Here is a 23566-nt window from a genome sequence, read left to right as displayed (position 1 = left end):
AAAAGCCGTGAGAGAACCCATCCACAAGAACTGAGTAGGAAACCATAGTCACACACTCCTGCATCCAGCCGATCCACCTCTGACAAAATCCCATCCTCTTGAGCATTTTCCAAACAAAACTCCACTCAACTCGGTCATAGGCTTTACTCATATCCAACTTTAAGGCCATATCAAAATCACCTTGCCTCTTGTTCTTCAAATAGTGCATAAATTCATGGGCTATAAGTATATTATCACTGATCAACCTACCCTTAATAAACGACTTTGATTCATACTGATGATTTTATCCATACAAAACTGCATTCTATGAACCAGAAACTTTGAAATTACCTTATAAAACACCGTACTCAGACTAATAGGTTGAATCTGAGTCATAGAATCAACACCTGTAATCTTCGGTATTAAACAAATTTGCGTGTGGTTCAGGGAGCGAAGCATTTTACCTCCAGAGAAAAAGCTAGCACATGTTTGAAAGACTTCATTCTTGATAACCTCCCAATAGAATTGGAAAAACCTTGCTGTGAACCCATCCTTCCTGGCACTGAAAAAGGATTGACAGAGAAAACAGCTTTTTTAACCTCTTCCTCCGTGATGGGTCTAGTGAGTATGCGGTTCATTCTATCATCTACCTTCCTTTCCAAACCTTCTAGAGCATCTTCGGGGTATTTAGGATTTGAAGTAGAAAAGAGCTTCTTGAAAAAGGATTCGGCTACCTCCCCAATACCTTCCACATTAGTCCGGTACAGCCCGTTCTCGTCCTTTAGTTTCTCTAACATGTTCTGTCTATTCCGAGCATGAAACTTTGCATGGAAGAACTTTGTATTTTGGTCACCCCACCGTAACCATTTCACGCGGGACTTTTCTTTCCAATATCTCTCCTCCTTCTCATAAGCCTCTTGAAGATCATCTTCTAGATTTAAAATGAGGCGCTTATCTGCTACATGACCTTTCTGTTTTTCAGCTTCCAGCTTCTGATTAAGCTCCACAATTAGCCTAGCTGAGTTATTATGATTGGTATGTTGCCATTCAACAAGTTTATGATGGCAGTTTTTCAATTTGTTGAATAGAATGTACATCGGTGATCCTAAGAAACTTTATTGCCAGCTTCCTTGATAATGTTTTGAACCTCCTCCAACTCACACCACCTTTCTTGGAATCGGAAGCGTCGCTTCTATTTCCGAACTTGCTAATCGATCTGAATAATGATTGGATGGTGGTCAGAACCCATATCCTCTAGGTGTAGAGCCCTTGCATTAGGGTACTCCGCCAACCATTTATTAGAAACTAAGCATCTGTCCAGCGTCTCTCTTATTAGATTTTTCCCAAATTGTCTATTTGACCAAGTGAATTTGTAGCCTTCATAGCCAATGTCTCTTAACCTGCCCGCATTAATAGGATCAAAAAAATTTAGAATGTGAATTAGAAATTTTAAATATGATTTTTGGAATTAGTAGATTTTTCTACAAAAAACCGCATAAAAACTCAAACCGGTAAATGAACCGATAAAACCGGCTTAAGTTTGTCTGGTACTGAGTGAGAGTAATTAAAAACAGTAGAAAACCTTAGAAAAATAATTAAAATAAAAAACCGGGTATTAATTTTAAAGGTTTGGCCCAAAATTGGGACAAACGGACCAAAAATATTAACGGATTGGACCGGGCCCAAGTTGGGCCCAAGCCCAACATATATAAACACTCAAATGCATCCCACTTCAGCCCATTACACACTTCAAGAGAGGAAGAGCTGCTGAAGTGAAAAGAGAGTGAGGGTTTACAAGAAACACGATTTACCTCATCACTCAATTGGCCATAAGTCGAGCTACGGTGCTTTGATTCGCGTGCCATCAGCAGCTACGTGAATCTCTCGCCGGGCCCGTCACTTCTAGCTAAGCATTGTGGTAAGCTTCTCGAAATTTTCTGTTCAGTTTCAAGCCCTTGTGAAATTCAAAAATTTGGTTTTGGTTTTGAGTGAAGTCTTGTGATTTTGGGTATTTAGGTACACTCTAGCACTTGACTCCTATTGGGTTTTGTCTCAATCAATATTGGGTGAGGTGAGTTTATTCTTTACCCTTGTAAAATTGTGATTATGATAAACCCTAGGTTAATTAGCTATGAATTATGTGTATTTAGCTTAAATTGGTGTTATATGGAGAATGTTGGTGACTTGAAAGTGGACTTGGTGGCTTGATTGAGTTTGAGAGCTTGTGGAAATTTGGTGGAGGTCAATTTGGTGATTTAGTGCATATTGGAAATTGGTCAAGGTATGGTTTCGGTTTTCTCTATGTAATATATAATATTTCTGGACAGTTAGGCTAGTTACCTATAGGATAGGATTCGATTAAATTGGTTGTTGAAATCGTTGTATGATGATTATGATGATTTGATAAATTTGGGTTGTTTTGATGAATTGTGATGTTGATGTTGATAAAATGGTATTGAAGATTGAGATTGATATTGATCATGATGATTGTTGGTGATATAATGATGATGGATGATTGTGTTGGTTGAAAAATGTTATAGTGTGAAATAATTGATAATTGAGGTTGAGGAATATGTAATGTGAAAGAAAATAGGTGTAAATGGTGATTTGTGACACAAATGGTAATTTATGAGGTAAATTGGAGTTTGGTGTGATTTTAAGTTGGTTTTGGTTATGAACTTTAAGGATTTGAGAAATTTGTGAACTTTGTAAAAATTAAATTTTGATGAACTTCAACGGATCATATCTTGAGCTACAGTTTGTGAAATAGAATGAATTTTATATCAAATCAAAGATAATTGAGAGGGCTTTAAAACGGTATCAATTTTGTAGAAATTTGAATTTTTTAGAGAAAGATATGATCGTTGCAAGTTGGTGTCTGAAATATGAATTCTGTGAATGCTGCAGAATTTGTGATTTTTGGTTTGTGTGCGCACGCACAGCCTTGTGTACACGCACACAAGGGGATATGGCTGCTGTTGGGAGTGCTAGCACGTTCTATACGCACACACAAACAACGAAGTTTTGCAAGCTGTGCGCATGCACAGCCTTGTGAGCACGCACACTCTGGAAGGTGCATTCTGTTGAGGGCGTTCGCACGCATTCTGCGAACGAGCAGAATGGAAATTTTTACTTCCTGTGCATATGCACACCTCTATGCGTATGCACACTTCTTGAAAATCCTCCTGGGCGTGCGTACGCACAACCCTATGCGTATGCACACGGCCCTGTTTTTCAATAAAAACCTTGTTTTTAACTGTTTCACCTTCCTGACAAGCTTGTAAACTTCCGTGACACTTATATAAGACTCTTTGGCTTGTTTTTGGATGTCAAAACATAGAAAAGGTCCTAGGCGATCTAATTCGGTATTTCTGGTAAAAAAGTTAGAGAACAGAAGCTTAGGTTTCTGGAGTACTGAGGATGGTTTTAGTTGAGTGAAAAGGCAGCGTATGGTATTGGTGATTATTGATAATGAATTGTGAAAGTGGTGAATTGAAGAGTTCTAAATGAATTATGAAAGTGATGAACTAATGGGGTTGGAATGGAAATTATGAATTGACAGTGGTTGAGATGAGTCTGGGACTCAGAATGGAAATTATGAATTGACAATGGTTGAGATGAGTCTGGGACTCGGAATGCAATGATGAATTATTGATATACTGAAAAATGATTTTCTGAAAACCATTGGATTGCTGTTATATAATGAGAATTGTTGAGACGCTATGCGCCTGGCAGTAGGGGTGCACATGGGGCCGGGTGAAGCCGGGTTCGCCGTGACCCGAACCCGACCCTAAATAATGACCGGGTCTATTTATGAGACCCTTACCCGACCCTAGATCCGATGAAATCGTGTTACTTTCGGGCCACATTTAAGCCGGGTCTAGACCGGGTGAAGCCCGGGTCTTGATCAACTTTATCACGATATCACCAAAAATTAGATTCTACATTTTTTGAACCTCTAAATTTTTAAAAATAATTATTCCATAACAATGCAACATTCGCATAATAATAATTTAGAATCTAATAATAATAATTTAAAGTTTCATAATAATAATTATATCAATTACACATTAAACATTCAAAGTTCAAAAGACAATTAAAACAAAGTTAACAACCAACACAAGATTAACATAATAATAATAATTTATAGTGTCATACCAACCAATAACAACAAAATATTAAGTAGCAAACAACTACACGGGTCCAACGGGCCGGGGCCGGGTGACCCGAGGCTTGGCCCGAACCCGATTTAATAAATAACCGGGGCCATCTATTAAAACCTCGGGTCTGACCGGACCATAACGAAGTCGGGCCAAATTAGCCCCGAAGTCATCCGGTCCGGTCCGAGTCTTCGAGCCAGACCGGGTCTTGTGCACCCCTACCTGGCAGGGAGGGTAGGTTAATCCCGCCTGTCGAGGTCGCGGTGGCGGCGTAAGGACGGTATGTTTATCCCACTTACGCTGAGATGTGAGGTCTGTGGCAAGAGTATCCCACTTGCATCCCTTTGGAATCACTATAGTGTGCAGGCACTGACATCCTGGACCGTGATCTGGGAACAATATCTTAGGGTTCCCATTATGAGACCGAAGGGCGACATCTCCATGGAGATGTGTCGGGTTGGCAGTTGAACCGACAATGTGATATCACAACCAAATAGGACAGGAATTCATCATGTGCATCTTTTATCTGTTTGCTTGCTTTGCCGACTTGTATTGCTTGCCTAATTGTATAACATGCCTAATTTCCTATTTGAATTACTTGACATATATGCTTATACTTGTGCTTTACTTGCATTCCATTAATTGTGTATTCTACTGGGATTGAGGAGGTTCAAAAGGCGGTGGCAATGAGATCGCATAGAGGATAGGTTGGTGAAGGTTGTGGGACAGTGGAGAGTTGTTAGTTTAGAAATCCACTAAGTTAGATTACCCCTTTATTATTATGGTTTTAAGTGGTGTTTTCATGTTTTAGTTATGCTTTAATTTGAATCTTGTGATGGATATAAAGTTCTAGGATTGCCTCTGGCGTCCCATAGTCTTATATTTTATATCACTGGGCACTGTTACCATACTGAGAACCTCCAGTTCTCATACCATATTCTGTTGTTGTTTTTCAGATGCAGGTCGTAACCCACCTGGGTGAGTTGCTTGGTGGTGACAGAGCGGAGGATTGCTATCTTGTTTGAAGTCTTTTTGATTATTTTGTTTAAGATCTCTTACTTTTGTATTTATTTTGCCTAGAGGCTTACTTTGAGAGGAAGTTTGTATAAGCTGTTTTATCTATCTAAACTATGTATGGCTGTATGTAACTAGCCGACTTAAACTACGCGAGCGGTGGCTAGATCTCTATAGTATTATCTTTTGATACATCTATTTACATATACCTTGATATCCGTACGTATATTTTGTGCTTCGTTTAGTGTAGCCTCGTGAGTACGTTTTGCACTTTTTGAACTTTGTTTTTGAACTTAATTCTTCATCGGACTTCTAGAATATATTAATTCTTTCTATATTATATGTATGAGCGTTAGAACTGTCATAACCTTTGAATAACATTTGCTTTACGACGCGAGATAAGGCTTAGGGTAATTAGGTTGTTACATTTAGTGGTATCAGAGCGGTTCGTCCTCGTGAGCCTGAGGGATGGATCGATTGTGCTTCATTGCATACTCTGAGTCTTTTTCTTTGATACTATTTAGGTTATCTCATTGATATTGCATCGCATGCTTGTTTGTGAGTGCCTTTTTGGGATAATTGAAGCACTAGACTTTTGATATTGAGACTGATCACCTTGATATCGATTGTTTGGTGTAGACAGGAACCCTAATGGCCACTCGCGGACGAGGTCATACGCATTCACGAAGAGAGACTGGAAATGAGCAACCGGCCGATAACCATGCCGAGTTTATGGCGGCAATGGCTCTTTGTCTGTGGCGGATTACACTAGTCAGTTTGAGGAGCTTTGTAGGTTCTCTAGGGTATGTCAGGGTGCCCCGGAGACCTATGAAAGTTGGAAGTGCATTAAGTATCAAAGGGACTTAAAGGATAACATTATGACTGTTGTGGCTCCTTTGGAGATTCTGATCTTCTCCGAGCTTGTGAACAAGGCAAGGGTTATTGAGGAGTGTGCAAAGATGGTAGCCTCGTCAAGGGATACTCGTGGAGGAAATACTAACCGTGGATGTGGCAAGTACTTTCAGTCGAGGGGTCAGAACTTCAAGAGGGGAGGACATGCCCCTCAAGGTCAAGGCAATGTTAGGAGACCCACTTTTGATCAGTACCACCAGGCGAGAGGGAGAAGTAATCAGAGTAAGACTTTCCCGAATTTAACTTGTGATTGTTGTGGGCGTTTTCATCCGAATGACTCTTGCAAGATTGGTATAGGTGGTTGCTTCAACTGTGGATTGCCTGGACACATTGCGAGAGATTGCACTCGTGGGAGGAAGACTCAGAATGTGGGCCAGAACCAACAAGGTCGGGTGTTTGCTGTGAATGCCAATGATGCTGCTAACGTGGATCCGTTGATGAGAGGTATATGCTTAATTGGTGATAAAACATCAGTTGCATTGTATGATACTGGAGCTTTGCTTTCGTTTATTGCATTTAACAAAGTTGAAAAACTAGGATTGAAAGTGTCAGAATTAGCATTTGATTTGCATGTACATACTCCGCATCAAAAGGTTGTGGCTAGGTCAGATTGTAGGCAAGTAGGTTTTAAGCTTGAGGGCAAAGATTTTGTGCATGATTTGATTTGCTTGTCAATGGTTGGGTTGGAGATGATTTTGGGGTTTGATTGGTTGTCAAAGAATCGGGTTTTGTTGGATTGCTTTAAGCGATCGATTCAGTTTATGCCGAAAGGAGAAAATGGAGCAGTGGTAGCTGAGGGGTATTACCTGAACTCTATAATAGTACACTGTAGTGGGAAAGAGTGTCAGAGTTATATATTATTGGCTGCGAATGCGTTAGATAATAATCAAAAGTTGGATCAAATCTCAGTAGTTAGAGACTTTCCGAAAGTGTTCCCGAAAGATATTCCTGAGTTTCCACCTCAATGGGAGATTGAATTTGCGACTAAAAGAACACTTATTAGTATAAAATATAAAATTCAAAATTAATAAAGATTTATATGTAATAAATATTTTTATATAAAATTAATAAATTAAAATTATTAAATAATTTAATAAATTTATGTAAATTATTATTTAACAATTATTTGCATATGAATTTCGAAGTTCAAAATTCAGTTTCATGGCTTCTAGATTTGTTGTGTTCATCAATTTTTTTGCATAGTAGAACGAACGTTATTGTAAGACCATCTCCAGTAGGGAACTCATCCCAATTTCTGTTTATGGCCCACCTGTCATAAAAAGTAACTCCACATCAGCTTTTGCGTTATAAACAATAAATAGGAACTCAAAGCATCTCTCTCTTCTCCATTAGGAGGAACTAACTTTAGTCCCTATTGTGGTCCCACTTAATTAATTAATTAAAATACTTAAAATTAATATAATTAATTTTTTTCAATAATATTATTTAAATTTATAAATTTAAAAATAATTCATTATTAAAAGATATTAATATTAAATAAATTCATATATAATAATAATACACAATATATAATTCGAGATTATACTAATTTATAGTTTTGTGTTTACAACTGCTAATTTTAATAATATCATTAGCATTTTAAATTTTAAAAATAAAAATAACCAACTCAACTAAAAATTATTTTATAAGGTATAAAAATTAAATTTATTTTTTAATGTAAGTAAATTTAATTAATTATAATTTAATATAATAATATAAATAATATTCAATATAAATAATTAATATAAATTATTAATTAAATAAAAATATAATTATTTAATATAATTTTTATTATAATTATTACTAATTTAATTATTATTTAATTATTTAATTATTTCAGATTTTATATTATTATTTTTTTATAATAAGTTGCCAAATGGCAAGTTATTATTGGTTAATTTGAGTCCCTGCTTAGAGGGACTCCCTTACCTTGATCCTTGTGCGGGAACTCACTCCTTCTCTCCTCCAATGGTTAGAGTTCCTATATGTTAGAAAAAAGTCAAAGAGGAACTCACCATTGGAGGTGCTCTAATGTCTTGTAAAAAGAAAATTATACACCAAAAAATACTATGAAACCTTTCTTGTAAAATGTGCCACCGTGGGTATTTTAATATTGGTGAATGCTATGGTGCCTTTAAGATTTTGTCTAATTTACCAAAAAATACAAATAGATAATATTTAATAAGTTTTAAATATTTTACTTTTTGTTTTAAACATTTTATTTTTTACCTTTAAAAGCAAGTTAAGCAATTTAAGTACCATAGTAAAAGGCACCATAAAACTCACTTTCATATTTTGCCCCTCTTGTATTATGGGATTTTGGTATTTTGGAGAGTAGTATAAAGTTGGTAATATTAAAGTATTATTTGATGATATTGTTTTTTTTTAGATATTAATTAAATATATTTTTTAACAATTTAAAAATTGAATTTTTTTTATTTTTTGTTGTGTATTTATTGAAAAAATAATTTAAAATTTATATTTGTATTCTAAATAATTTAAAAAATTTTCCCTTTTTGAATTCTATTATGTGTTTTCTTTAAATATTTCAACAAAATTTTAAAAAACTAAGAAAAAGTAAGTAAAATTATTTAATTTTATATTTTTAATTATTGTAGTTACTGTTAGAATAAATAAATAACATTAAATATTAAATTAAATAAAATTACTTTATTATTGTCTTGCATTATCATATTTAAATATTATTCCAAGATAACATTTTTTTGTTTGGTATCTTTTTATATAGCTTTTATGGATTTCATTTATTGAAACACAATTTTTATATTTATATGAGAATATGAGATAGAACCCTTTTATAGTTTATGAAAATCAAATATAATTGTGAATATATTGAAAAAACAAAAGTAATAAGGTAAGTATATTTTTGAAAAAAATATATAAGAAACATATAAAATTTAGAGAAAACATAAAATAAGTTTATGAAAATTTTTGAAATAAAGTATTAAATTTCTAAAGGAAAATTAAGTTTTTAGAAAATTGTAATGTTTATATTTTTATTTTTCTATTAGTCTATTCTCTTAGACGAATGCTTATGTAAAAAGTAAAAATTTGGATCCTCTAAATTTTGAATTTTATTTTAGAAGATAGAGTGTTATTTCTTACGATTTATTTTATACGTGAGATCAAGAGAAAATATGATAGAAAAACTATTCAAGGGTGAGAAATCACACTTTACTCTCTAAAATAAAAGTTCAAAATTTAAAGAATTCAAATTCAAAAAATAGAGTACAATACTCATTAAAACATGATCTGCTAATAAAAATAATAAATAAAATATATTTTAATTTTTTGAGTTATTTATACATTAAAAAATTAATAAAATTAATTAGTATGTAATTTGTATAAATAATTATATTATTTTGTATATTTTTAATTAAATAATAAAATTTTAAAATAATTAAATCTGCCATAACAAAATAATTAAATCGGTAATAACTGAATAATAAAATTTATTTTTAATAATTTTTTTTATAAAAGATCAAATACATATTTCAATATGCAATTTAATGATTTATTTTTGTGCATGTTTAAGATGATTGATTAATAATATAAGTCTAGCATTATAAGGTTTTAAATACTTGTTCGATTTCCAAAATCTTAAGTTGTAATTTTTTATATATTTTTAGAATCTATTAAAAAAAATAAATTAATTAAAGACCCTACAATGAAACATGTAAAAATGGAGAAACTTTAACAGCAAAGCTGCTATAGTTACTCTCTGAAACCTTTATAACACAGCTATAACTCGAATTCACGCTTTACTTTCATTACAATTCACAATTCACAACCAAAACAAAAGACTTGTTTCTCTTTTCGCTCTTCATTCTTGTACCTTTTGTCTTTCTGAAATTCCACCTTCTCCAAGCACCATTTCAATTCCTCTGTTTTTCGCTTCAATGGCCGATGCAGATGCCAAATGAATAACCACCACCGCCAGAGACACACAGATGTTGCCGCCGAGAAGGGGCCGAGTCAAGATTAGAATATTCAAGAGCATAGTGGCGCTGTCCTACTCCGGTCGCCACAAGAAGCAGAAAGAGGACGGAGAAGGCAGCTACTACAAATTTTCTACTTCTGATCGTCCTCTTAGCTCTACATCCACAATCCCATCGGTTTCTAGTGGCTACTCTTCCGACAAGTAACACCGGAAATTGACGACAACCACGATTACAATGATGATTTTCAAGATGCTCTATTCTTGTGTTTTTTTCTTTTTGATATAGAATAGTGTTATTTGTATATTATTACTTTTTTTTGTTTTAATTAATTATTTTCTGTTTTAATTAATTAATGTATGTATGTACATATATCTGTGGTTGTAGACTTGTAGCTGTTGATTATGTATATAAGATTTTACAGCTGATTTTATTTGTACAATTTTTACTTATTCTTTATAATTAAAATGTGTTGGCTTTTTTAATTATATTGCTCTGAATTTCGAGAACAAAAGTGTTAGAAATCTTAGAATAATTGATTGTTCTTTCGAGACTTGCACCTATGGACTACGGAATTGTCGAATTGAGTCATGCCATTATGCATTAGGCTTATATGGAATCATTTTTATTAATAAAAATTTAATCTTAATAAATTTATTCACGAATAAAAATAAAAAATTAATGTTAAACTATTTTATCGCACATAGACCAATTTTTTGGAAGTAAAAACTTCAATTCCATTTGTTACATCTTTCTTTTTCTATGTTCTACTTTCTTATTCTTATATGTTATCAGGCAGCCATAAAAAATTGGGTGAAACCGCTTTCAGACAAATCAGAGTTTAGTAAGTTATAGCAATAAATATAATAATTAGTTTCTATAGTAAAGGATATTTCAATAATTAAAACTGATGTCCGATGGTTTTGTTATGGTTAATTAATAAAAAATTTAAAGAATACATAAAGAGTACACAAAAATAAAGAATATTTTGTTATGTATTTTTTTAAATTTTTTTATTATGCTATCAGAACTTCTCTTAAACTCTGCTGACATTTATGGATAAACTAATCGATTCAAATTTTAAAATTTCTTTAACATTTTTAATTTTTTATTAATAATATTGTAAAAAATAAAACACTAAATGATTAATTTATCTCATAAAAAAAGACAGAAAAAATAGGTCGTATGAATCAATCGGATGAAATTTTTTATGGTAATGACATTTACATGATACATCCACTTTTAATTAGTAAGTATCTAATAAGATATAATAAGAGAGTAGTAGAGGGTCTGTAAGTAACAAGTGGAACGTTTATTGCCGACATGTGGAGTTGTGTGTGATTGACAGTATTTGTTCTCAAAGTTAGGCACTTGACAGTTGACAGTTCTTAAATAAAAAAGTAATTGGACGAAATTTTTATTCAAATTCCTCAACAGCTCTCTTTGCTCTCTTATTAATAAATATCCTTGCCTTATATAGCCCATAATTAAATTAGCGAGTGTTAGTTTAGTTGGAAATACGCTAGAGAAGTTTCATGCTGAAAAAATAGTCCTAGAGAAATTTACTTAGAAATATGTTATTTTTTTTCATCTCTAAATGGAAATAATTGAATTATCACAGCTTCAATTTTGAATTATTCCATAGTTGAAATTTATATATGAATTGCGTGAGAAATACTGCTATAGTTACGACATTTTGTTTAGAATGCCATCTAATTAATGTTTTTTTTTTTTGTGTGCATTATTTTTGTTTTTTATTTGTTTGTTTTAAAAATACAGTTGATTTTTAAAATTATTATAATGACACAAATATGCATGTATAATAAAAAATAGTATGTCTAATTTATTACCGTTGAAAATTCAAAAAGAAAACAAATAGTCAACAAAAATTCAAGAGTAAAATAGAGTGACAAATATTCTGAGTCAATTACTCAATTCCACCTTGCCTTCAAGTGCCAACTCATGGGAAATATAAGGTATTATTATTATTATTATTATTATTATTATTATTATTATTATTATTATTATTATTATTATTATTATTATTATTATTATTATTATTATTATTATTATTGAATACTCTTTTACCTTTGAAATGATGATATCCTTACATTAGTCCTTTTAATTATCTAGTTAGTTTTTTGTTTTTTTGTTCTGTACTTAAATTTTTAATAAGCGAAGAAATAAATTATAGAATTGAAAGAGTAGTTATTTTTCATAATATCAAAGTTGTTCATGTAATTCAAATCATAAGTTAGTATTTTTTTTTTGTTCTTGCAAACTTTCATTGTATTATATTCTCCTTTTCAATTTCTCTTCAAAGAGATTAATATAAGTATTTTTTGTCTGTTTAATAATGTACAAACCACTAAAAAAGTATTTTTTATGTTGCTCTTAACACCCTTTTTTATTAGTGAGGTAAGTAGATAATGAAATTTCTTAAAAAAAAATATTATAAATTTGTAATAAATGCCATTGTTATGGTAATGTTTGTGCAATTGACATTGGTCCAGAAATAATTGTATGATTGTATTGTGTGAATCATGATATAGCTCATAATTACTTATATCATTAATGAATCTGTATAGTTAAATTTACATTATTATATCAATCCTATTTATTGATCTTTGTGGTTGTGGTGATTGTTGAGAGTTATGATGAAGGCTCTACCTTTTTGTGAGAATGAATTTTTAAGAGTGAAATGATATCATAGTTATGTTGAAGAATATTGGTTATTGAGAGTGATCAATGTGTATATTTTGTTGTTAACTATGTTTGCTTGGGATTGATATAATTGGAATTCTCACAGGCCTTCGAATTGATACAATTCATGTCCCATCTATCAAAATACTGAATTAGCATTTTCAACAATCCATGTCCCATTTATCAATTTTAACTTTTTTTTTCCTTTAAAATATATAATTGTGCTAGAAGAATTGATATATAAAAAGAACAAGACTTTTTCTGATGAAGTAATTTCAGAACTAAAGCTTTTAAGTTATAACAAAATTAAAAAACAAAAAAAAAAGAAAGAAATGAAAGAATTTTGTTTTACTAATTAATTGAATCTAAGAATATTTTTTTTATTCAGCATCTTTATGTTTTATTTTTGTTGAAAAAGAAGAATTTATTACTCTCAAGTCACATAATTTTTTTTATCTAGACCCTTCCATAAAAATGTTCTTATTAGTACCTATTTACTATTGCATAATTTTAACATAAGCTTAAAATAATGTGGATTAAAGTTGACCTTAATGTTTCTGTTCATTTGTTTGTTAGCTATGTCTTGATGTAATTGTTTGGTAAAAAAAGTTTAGATTTTGGAGGATGTCCATTTTTGCTTCAAAAGAGGTTAGTGTTATATTTATTTTCTATTTTTATAATATTAATTTAATTAACCAAATTAATTGAGAAGATGGTTTTTCCTTTTTTTTTTGAAGTTATTATTTTTTTTCCATCCTCCATTATATACACCAAATATTAAAAGTAATAACATATTATATGGTGGCTTTAATTAGTAAAAGGCATAAAAAATAATAGTATTTTTAAAAATCAGGATATAAAAATACAAGAGATCCTTAAGGAGGCTCATCATTATAGAAGAATTTGGAAGAGATTCAGATTTGAAAAAAAAATCGACATCAAGTATGTACGCTGGCACGGGATCATGGGTTAGTCTGCAGTGATTAGAAGATAATTTTGAGGCCGTAAATCTGTGATTGTTTGTTTGCAGAGTCTTAATTTGGTGCTTGGATGATTATCTATTGTATAGATAGTTTGTCTAGAATAATTGATGTAATTGTCTTTTTTTTTTGTTCTTAGTTTAGGTTATTTTTTTGTATCAATTTGTCGTTGGATATATTTTGTGAAATTGATCATATTAACTGTCTTTTGATTTTGGTAAATTGAGCTTATAAAAAAAAGCATGAAAATAATTTAAAAGTATATATTTGTGTTAAGATACGTAATAGAAAACCGTGTCCTTAGATACAAGCATTTGTATTTGTCTCTTGTTTTTAACCGTTATCCATTTGTTATTTTTAATATATAGTCTACTTCTCATCTCATTTACTGAATAGACAATGATTTGCACTATGATTATTTGGCATCTTGGCTAAAGGTAACTAATTAAAATAATAAATCTGTATTTGATTCTAACTGCTAGCAAAAGTACACCAGTAAGCATTTTATGTTAATGGCATCTGTGTTAATTATATGTAATTAAAGAGTTTTTGATCTTAAAAGAAATATACGTAAATTTATAGAATTGTATCATATCGTGCAAGTTATCAAAAAAAATAATTTTATCATAGTGTTTTTATTTTTCGAGAAGATATTTTTTATTTCAACTTTTAAGTACAAATTCAATAAAAATTTAATTATTTAGAAATAATTCTTTCCTTTGAGTTGGTATTTATATTTAGTTAATATTTCATTTTTTAATTGCTTTTTTGAGAGGTCAATGACCTTATGCAATAATTCATACATAAAAGTATCTTAAGATAGGCAACACATATTGGTATAAATGTAATTTTATAAAATCAATTATGATTAAAAAAATTATTGTCATATAATTTGTGTTGAAATATTTTTTTATAAGACATTGAAAAAATAAACATTTTTAAATAATATTAGTTAAAATCACATTGAAGTGAAATTTATTGATAGAATATAATTTATATATTTTTTTTGTATTACCTTTTAAATTTATATTTTACGATAAAATGATATATTTAAAATATAGATATTATTTTTATGGTTTGAATATTAAAAAAATATAATTTATAATTACAAATTTTAAGAATATTTATTGTTAAAATTTTGTGTGTAAGTGACAATACTGATATCATATTTAACTTATGTATAAGAATATGCCTAAATAACAAAGATCATTCACATTGGATCTAAGTTTACGATAGTTAAGTAGAACATATTAATGCATAATAATAATAATGTCTAATTCATTTAAAAAATAAAAAAAAATAATGAAACGGATTTTAACAGATATTTTTTTTAAAATATTTTTTAGTCTAAACAATATTTAATCAAATAATTTTTTAATATAAATATTTTATTTAAGATGGTACAAATTATAAAAGTTTGTCTGATGTAGTATAAATTGGTTTTAAAAGATAGAATTTTGAGATTTTATTTTAAAAGAAATAAATACTCCTTTAGGTTGGTAAAATAAATAATTAAATATCATTTAACTCACAAAATACTTATAAAATTATTGTAACTCATGAATACGAAATAATTTGTAACAAATTATATATATAATAAGTAAAATTTAAATGTTAATAAAAATTATCAACTATCAAATAGGCAGAGACCCAAAGAACATGTGAAGATTGGATGGCATCAAATTTATTTGTTTTTCATTGCTTCGCTATTTTTTTATAATTAGTATTTTTTATTGTTAATAATAAAAATCCTTCTTATATAATAAAAAAATGATATTTGATCTCATATCTAATTGTTTTTTGTTTTTAATATTTTTAAACACAAATATAATAATTTTTATATTAAAAAAAATCTTTTAATATGAATTAGAAAAATAATAAAATTATTTTGTTTTCTATAAATATAGAATAAAATAATTTTATTCACTGTATAATAAATTTTTATATATAAAAACCTTTTTAAATTAAAAATAATAATTATTAATATCAATAAATAGGTATCAATAAATTTTATAATGGAATAATGTTTGATCCGGGCATAGCCTGGATTTTACACTAATTATAAAGATGGCTAGCAAAATAGTAAAACTACATCCACAAGTTTTGTTGGTGAGACACGTATTTCTTATGTTATTACAATCATGTCCTACATATACATTGTTATTTACAATCTCTGTCCTTTTTGTATCTTTCTTTTAACCCATTTGAAGCTGAAAAGGTGAGGAACTGCTTATTTCTCGAACTCTCTCCTGCAATGTTTTGAATTGTTGCAAGGTCACTTTTTGTCATTTTTTTTTATTTTTAATATTGGATTAACAATGGTGTTTTTCTAAATTGTTATCTACTGTGGTATTTTTTTAAAATGTGGGATGATTTAATGTACGGAATAAAAATCGGACCGTCCCATTTTTAAGAGGTACAGAAATCGGACCGTCCGATTTTTAGGTACACAAATCGGACCGTCCGATTTTTGTACTCGGACCGTCCATTTGTATTGAAAAAAATTAAAAAAATTTGGAGTACACAAATCACAAATCGGTGGGTTCGATTTGTGTACTCCAAACTTTTAAAATTTTTTAAACATAAATCGGAGGATCCGATTTGTGTACTTCTATAGTTTTAAAAAACACCAAAAATGACCACGTTAAGGTATAACACTCATTCTACTTCCATATCCAAATTTTTTAGCCCACTTTTTGTAATTGTTCTAATTTTTGGTTAATACTTAATAGGATGAAGGGAAGAAGTTTCAGCAATTTTGAGGAGATAAGCCTCAATGTAGTCCCTGAAGTTGCACTCAAGCCTGATAGTAGTCCCTGAACTTAGAAGTTTCTCAGAGTCATTCCCGAACTTGCACTCCGGGACTCAAAGTGGTCCTTCCGGCAATTTCAGCACACGTGGCGCAACCGGAATGCTTAGCTGGCAGCGTTGGTGACACGTGGGACTCACAGAAACGACGTCGTTTTGGCTGTGGCGCCAAAATGACATGAAACGATGTCGTTTCACGCTCACTATGTCCCTCCCTCAACGTTTCAATAACGTATTGTCTCCCTCCTCTCTAAACACGAAACAAACACAACACAGAGTGAGGTTTCTTCTTCTCCCTCCCTCAATCTCCAATGGCGCATGTGTGACTGCATTAACCGCACCGATTTCAGTGGAAGACTTTGGCTCTGGAGCATCGCTGTTTTCCTTGCCTTCATACACATAGTTGGGAAGCCTGGTTTCTCTGAAAGAGGTAAGCCAAAAATGAAAAAAAATGTGATTCCTCTATTTTTTGATATTGTTGTTAATCTAATATTCATAAAAGTTTAGGCCATTTTTTTCGATTGTAATTGGTGGGTATGAACGCCTCTGTTCTGTTCTCTGTGCTAGGGTTTGATTACTACTGGCTTTCGTAGGGGTTTGGCTAAGAAAATTGTAGAGTAGGAGTGTTTCTTGTGTTTTGATGATATGAAAACATATTCTCTATGTGTTAGGGTTTACTGCTGTTAGTGGAGGAGTTTCCAAACTGTTAATGTGTTTCAGGAGAATGACTCTGATCAATGAATTTGTTAAACAGAGTTTGCATGATCACAGTAGAAGTAAAAATCTTTTGGGAGTTGAAATTTTTTGTAACTCTGATAATGGATTCTGAACTTGACTGATTAGTGAGAGTGATGATGAAAATTGTAGAAGAAAAAATTCATGAATGGTTTTAAATGATGATAAGCCATTATCTGAAGTTTAACTGAAATGTGCTTGTGTGCTTTATGTGCTTCATTTAACTATTTTTCTCTTGGAATACACAATTATGATATTGGTTAGCTTTATATAGAAGACTTTTGGGAACCTTTTTTTTTTTGCCAAAAATTTTCCAATGACTACACTTTTTCGAATAGAAAAAAAAGGTCCTAAGGTATATTATTACTATTCTTGAATGTCTTGAAGGCGTGAGGAAGCATTGCCTATAATCAAGAGGAGACTCTTAGGTGCCTTGCTAGAGTTTTCTGCTCAAGAATTGTAGGTTTAGGTACATTGGTTTTTGTCAATGATCTTCTTTTCAAACATTTTATTTATGGCATGTAGGCACAATTGTATCCTTTTGTTTTCTGATTCTATTTTCCTCATCAATCATTTTGGTTCCGAATGTCCATGCTTATCCAAAAATATGAGTAATTTTTTTGTTTATGTAATTTTTTTTGCTGCTATTTAATATTATTGTACTGCTATTATTACTTATTATGAGTAGAAATTATTACTTATTATGAGTGAGAATTATTACTCTTCTTATTTTTATAAGTAAAAAATTGTGTTTTATTCCTGTCACACACATAATGGCTTAAATCGCTTGCTACAGGTGAAGCGGAGCTGCTGATGGATTTTCTTTTATAATAGTATACATTATTCTGTTTTATGACTAGTGTTAAGAGTGGTTGGTTTATCTTGTGTGTGTGTGCTCTTTTGTGTGTCATAGTTGTTGTGGTTTAAAGTGTAATTATTGTGATTTGATAAAATCATGTGATTCGTAGACATTATCCAAAGAATGGATAATGAATCAAAGGTTTTTTTTTTTATTTTTTGGTTTTGGGTTGAGTTTGTACAGACTATCTAAAAAAAAACTAATAATAGTCTAATAGGTTTTAGTTGAATATTCCATACATATATTTACTCATATTTCCAATCTATTACTAGCAGTGATGTCTGATTTCAAACAATGGGTGTGATCAATTAATTTTTTTTTGTAAATATTGGCAGATGGGTGATCCGTTAATTACCATTATATTTCACCATGGAGGGTCGTTTATCACAGAGGCCGATGAGAGTATGTCTTACAACGGTGGAGAGACTTGTGAGTTGCCGGATATTGATACAGACACGCTGGATGTATTCTTCGTCCGAGACTATCACAAGAAAATTGGGAATGACAAGGTTAGCCAAACTTGGTGGCTGGTGCCTAATCGGCCTATGCAAACTGGTTTAAGAGCAATAGCAGATGATAATGAGCTGATGGAGATGTGTTACCTGGCTCAGCAGAACAAGGGGGTTATTCATGTGTACTACGAACATGGAGTATCTGAGCCTGTGTATATTGAGGAAGCAGAACCAGTGGTTTCTGGCAAGGAGCTGATGCTGGTACCAACTATTATCCCCACCCCAAAACCCACCACCAATGCCACAGCTGAACCAATTCCCAGCACAACACCATGCAATCCAACTTCTGAACCAAAGAATACTACTGAATCCACAAAACCAAAGGAGCCACCTACTTCATTGGATGCTGGTAACCGAAACAAAGCAGGAAAAATTTCCCCCTAACCCAATGCAAGTCTTGGACCTAAGCCCAATCCACCACCAAAAACAATGGCCCAACCCAGTAAAAGCAAGCCCAAAATCCCACAAAAAAAAATGCCCCAACCCACAGCAATTTCGAAACCTTGGTCCAAAGGAAAAGAAACCAAGAAGGTTAAAACAAAGAGAGGCTGTAAGAATGTAAAAATAGCAGCAGCAGCATGTGGAAGGAGGCCACTGACAAGAGCTGCTGCTACTGGAAATATTGCAAGAACAACTGGTAAAGGAAAACAGCCCAAGACAGCCTTTGTTGCTTTGTCTAGTTCAGAGGGATCCTCAGACAGCCATGATAGTGACGATAGTGCAGAGGATGAAGCATATAGGCCTGGTGGTGATGAAGTGTCCAGTGAAGAAGACTTGTCTCCGGATAGGTCAGCAGAAAAGAGTAATGTGAAATTGAGAAGTAGGCCAGGGAAGAAACTTACAAAAGGAAAAAAGTCTGTTATGGTTGAAGAAGATGGTCCTGTTTGTGCAGACTCAGATTCTGAGGATAATCCTTATAATGATTATGATAGTGGAGACTCATGGCACTCGGAAGAAATGAAGACTCCTCCAAACTCTGAGGATGAGTTGGAGGAAGTTGATTCAGATGACGTATTCCCTGCATTTAGAGAAGGAGGGAGGTTTGGAGAGCTTAGGCTAGAGGTTGGAATGACTTTCACTACAAAAATGGAGTTCAAAGAGGTTGTCCGTGAATATTGCATACAAGAGGGTAGAAGGATTTGGTTTAAGAAGAACGATAACGTGAGGATGAAAGCTGTGTGTAAGGATGCGAGCTGTGGCTGGCTTGTGTATGCCTCTAACAATACTGAGAACAACTGCTGGCAGATCAAGACATTCATGGATGACCACAACTGTGTAAGAGAGACCAAAAATAGACTAGCTAATAGGAAGTGGCTAGCCTGCAAATTGGTGAAGAAACTAAGAAAATATCCGAATCTGAGACACTCCGAGGTTGTACAATATTTTAAGACTAAATGTGATCTGGAACTAAACAAGTCTTCACTGACCAGTGCCTTAAGAGATGCTAGATCTGTTGTGTACGGTGATACAGCTGCCCAATATGGCATGGTGAGAGATTATAGGCTGACACTACTGAAGAGCAATCCAGGATCCACTGTCACAGTTGGGGTTATACCTCAGCCCAACCCTGATGATGATCCAATTTTCGAGAAGATGTATGTCTGTTTGGAGGGATGTGAAAAAGGATTTCTGGCTGGTTGCAGACCCCTCATAGGCTTGGATGGGGCTTTTCTGAAGACCTGGCATGGTGGTCAGATATTGTCTGCAATTGGCCAAGATGCAAACAATCATATATATGTTATTGCCTATGCAATTGTCCCTGTTGAGAACACTAAAAATTGGAGATGGTTCTTGGAATTACTTCATCAAGACCTGGGGGATTATAAGAAGAACAAGCTCTGTTTTATCTCAGATATGCAGAAGATATGCAATATTTATAGGTTGTCACTTAAAATGATGTTTATACACTGGGCTACTGATTATATATGCTGAATTAATCTATTGTGACTTAAAATGATGTTTATACACTGGTTGTGACTTAATAGTTCTTAGTTATAACAAGTCACTTGTTGTTACTTATTAGTTACCTATTGGGTGTGTTTCAACATGATGATTATACACATGGCTGCTGTCTATAGTTGCTGAATTAATCTATTGTGACTTATTTATACAGTGGTTGTGACTTAAGAATTCTAAGTTATTTAGTGTCAACCTATCTATTGTAGTTATCTATATGATGTTAATACACTAGGCTGCTGTCTATATATGCAGAATTAACCCTGGATTGATTATATGCTGCATAATGTTCTGTCAATCTGTTGTTACTCATTTATCCTATTCTGCATAATGTTCTGTAATAGTGCTGTGTAGGGACTAGTTTGATGTCACTTGAACAAGTCTAGGGACTATTTTGATGTCACTTATATAACTGTAAGGACAGATTTGCTGCCCGATAACAACTATCTGACCCCTTCTTTGGTATCTGAAATAGGGCCTTATAAATGCAGTTAAGGAGGTTTTTCCAGATGTCCATCACAGATTCTGTGTTTGGCATCTGTGGAAGAACTTTAACAAGCAATGGAAGGATCTCCAGCTTAGAGGGCTACTCTGGGATTGTGCAAGGTGTACTAGCCAAGATGGCTTCCTTGATATCATCAAAAAGATTGAAAGGGTTAATAAGAAAGCCTGGGAGTATTTGAACAAGTGGCCTAGAGACTCTTGGAGCTGGGCATTCTTCAGTAATGCACCTAAAATAGATAACATATGTAACAATGCATGTGAAGTCTTCAACTCCAGGATAAAAGATGCTAGAGCTAAGCCTATTATCACACTCTTGGAAGAAGTCAGAATGTATGCAATGAGGTCGATAGCTAGGAACAAGGTGAAGCTGAATTCGAACACTGGAGTTTTACCTCCTATACAGCGCAGCAGGTTAGAAAAGATACGGAAGGAATAAAAAAATTGGGTCCCGATGTGGTCTGGTGACGCAGATTATGAGAAGTTTGAAGTACATGGCTGACCGACCAACATGGTTGTGGACTTGGGAAAGAGGCTCTGCACATGTGGTTTCTGGCAATTGAGTGATAATGTTTTTTAAATTCATTGTCTTAGTCTTATTATCATTATCAACCTTTGTTGTAGGCTTACTGTTGTTGTCTTCGTTGTTATGTGAATGCTGTTTAGGGATGCCATGTGTGCATGCGTGTGCTGCATTGGCAAGGGCTGGTAAGAGACCGGAGGACTACTGTCATCAGTGGTTGACCATGGAAGCATATAATAACACATATGCCTTCCATATCAATCCAATTCCAGGTCAAGCACTATGGAAAAAGTCACCATATAACAGACCACAAGCACCAAAATTTAGAAACAATCCCAGACCACTTAAGAAAAAAAGAAGAAAAGATGCAGATGAGGAGCCAAGTGGGAGTAAGAAGTTGAAGACGAAGATGAAAAGAATATATAAAAAAGGTCGATGTCGTTGTTGTGGTGAAGCAGCACACACCAGAAGGAATTGTCCAAAGAGGGCTGCTGCCGAAGAGGCTGCTGCAGCTGCAGAAGCCGCTGCTGCAGAGGCTGCCACTGCACAACCCACTGCTGCTAATGGTGGTGAAGGTCAGGCCAACTCTACTGCCCCTGTCCCAGAAGCCCCAACCGAAATCAATCTTGACCAAAGTCAACCACCCTTGGAAGCAACTGATGACTCTCAACAGGTTCACGAGCTTATATGATTTTAAATTTATCATACTCACATCCTTACCTAGTTCACTAACTATGTTACATTTTTTTTTGGCTGATATGTTCTACTCTCACATGTTAGGCCGCCAAAGCTCCCTCTAAAAAGAAAGTTAGCCAAGGGTTGTGAAAAACCAACTTCAAGAAGTAGCAATCCACCAGTAACCACCCCACCAGCTGCTACCCCACCAAGAAGTAGTCATACATCAAGGAATCCCCCACCTAACCCTATGCAAGGTGCAACACAGGGAACTGCTACAAGGCTTGCAAATTTCATGAAGTTTGTGCCGAATCCTGGATTCAAGGCACCCAGACACAAAAAATGAAGATTAGGATGATTATGTTTAGGGAAAGCAGGCTGTCTTTTTGTATATATTTTGCTAATGTTGTTTAGAATGCCTAAAACATTGTCCTAGTGTTGGAGATTTTAGGGAAAGCAGGCTATTTTTTTTGTATCTATTTTGCTGGTGTTTTGGCTCTATAATGCCTTTTTTGAATCAAACATTACCAATATGAATATGAATTATGAATTATGATTTTATTCAATTGAGTTTTCTCAGCCTTTTGTTTATATATTATCCTCTGTTACAAACTTAAGACTAGTTCAAGTGCTGTCCATTTCTATTTCATTGAAAAGAAGTCCAGGAACAGAAGTATGCATATAATCAAACACCTTAATTTCCATTTCTTTCAAACAAAAGGATAAGAACAACTACATGAACAAGGAATGCATATAACATGCATGTCATTTGTTTTTTGCTAGATATAGTTGACCCTGCTGTCTATCCAGCTTTAATACAAGAACACCAATTACAATCAGCAGCATGAATACAAACATAAAAATTCCCCCCATTTTTAGAACCCTAATTTCAGCTTCTAATTTACCAAATTTTCAAGCCATCTTCATCTTCCATTCCTCATCATCAACTGAATGTCTTGTTCTATCATCACATGGCATGGCATCTTCCAAAACTTTATCAACCCACAAAAACAATCCACACCATTTCTTACCCACTGTCTGCACATCAAAGAAAATTCAATCAGCAAAATTTATATCCATAAATACAGCAATCAACAACAACAATACTTACATTGTAGTTTGGGAAACCCAGGAACAGTCTCCCTGGATTAGAATCCGTTTCTGACCACCGCAGCACCGGTCTCGACCCACAGGCACACCATTCTGGCAAACGAGCTTCTCTGTTTCTGTTCATTCTCTTCATGATGCTTCCAAATGATCGTGGGTTATTCGAGCTCCCAGCTGCATTGCTCG

Source organism: Arachis ipaensis, chromosome B10 (genome assembly GCF_059453495.1).
Source record: "Arachis ipaensis isolate K30076 ecotype BB chromosome B10, ASM5945349v1, whole genome shotgun sequence".
Lineage (NCBI taxonomy): Eukaryota > Viridiplantae > Streptophyta > Magnoliopsida > Fabales > Fabaceae > Arachis > Arachis ipaensis.
Note: the sequence above shows the minus strand (reverse complement) of the source record.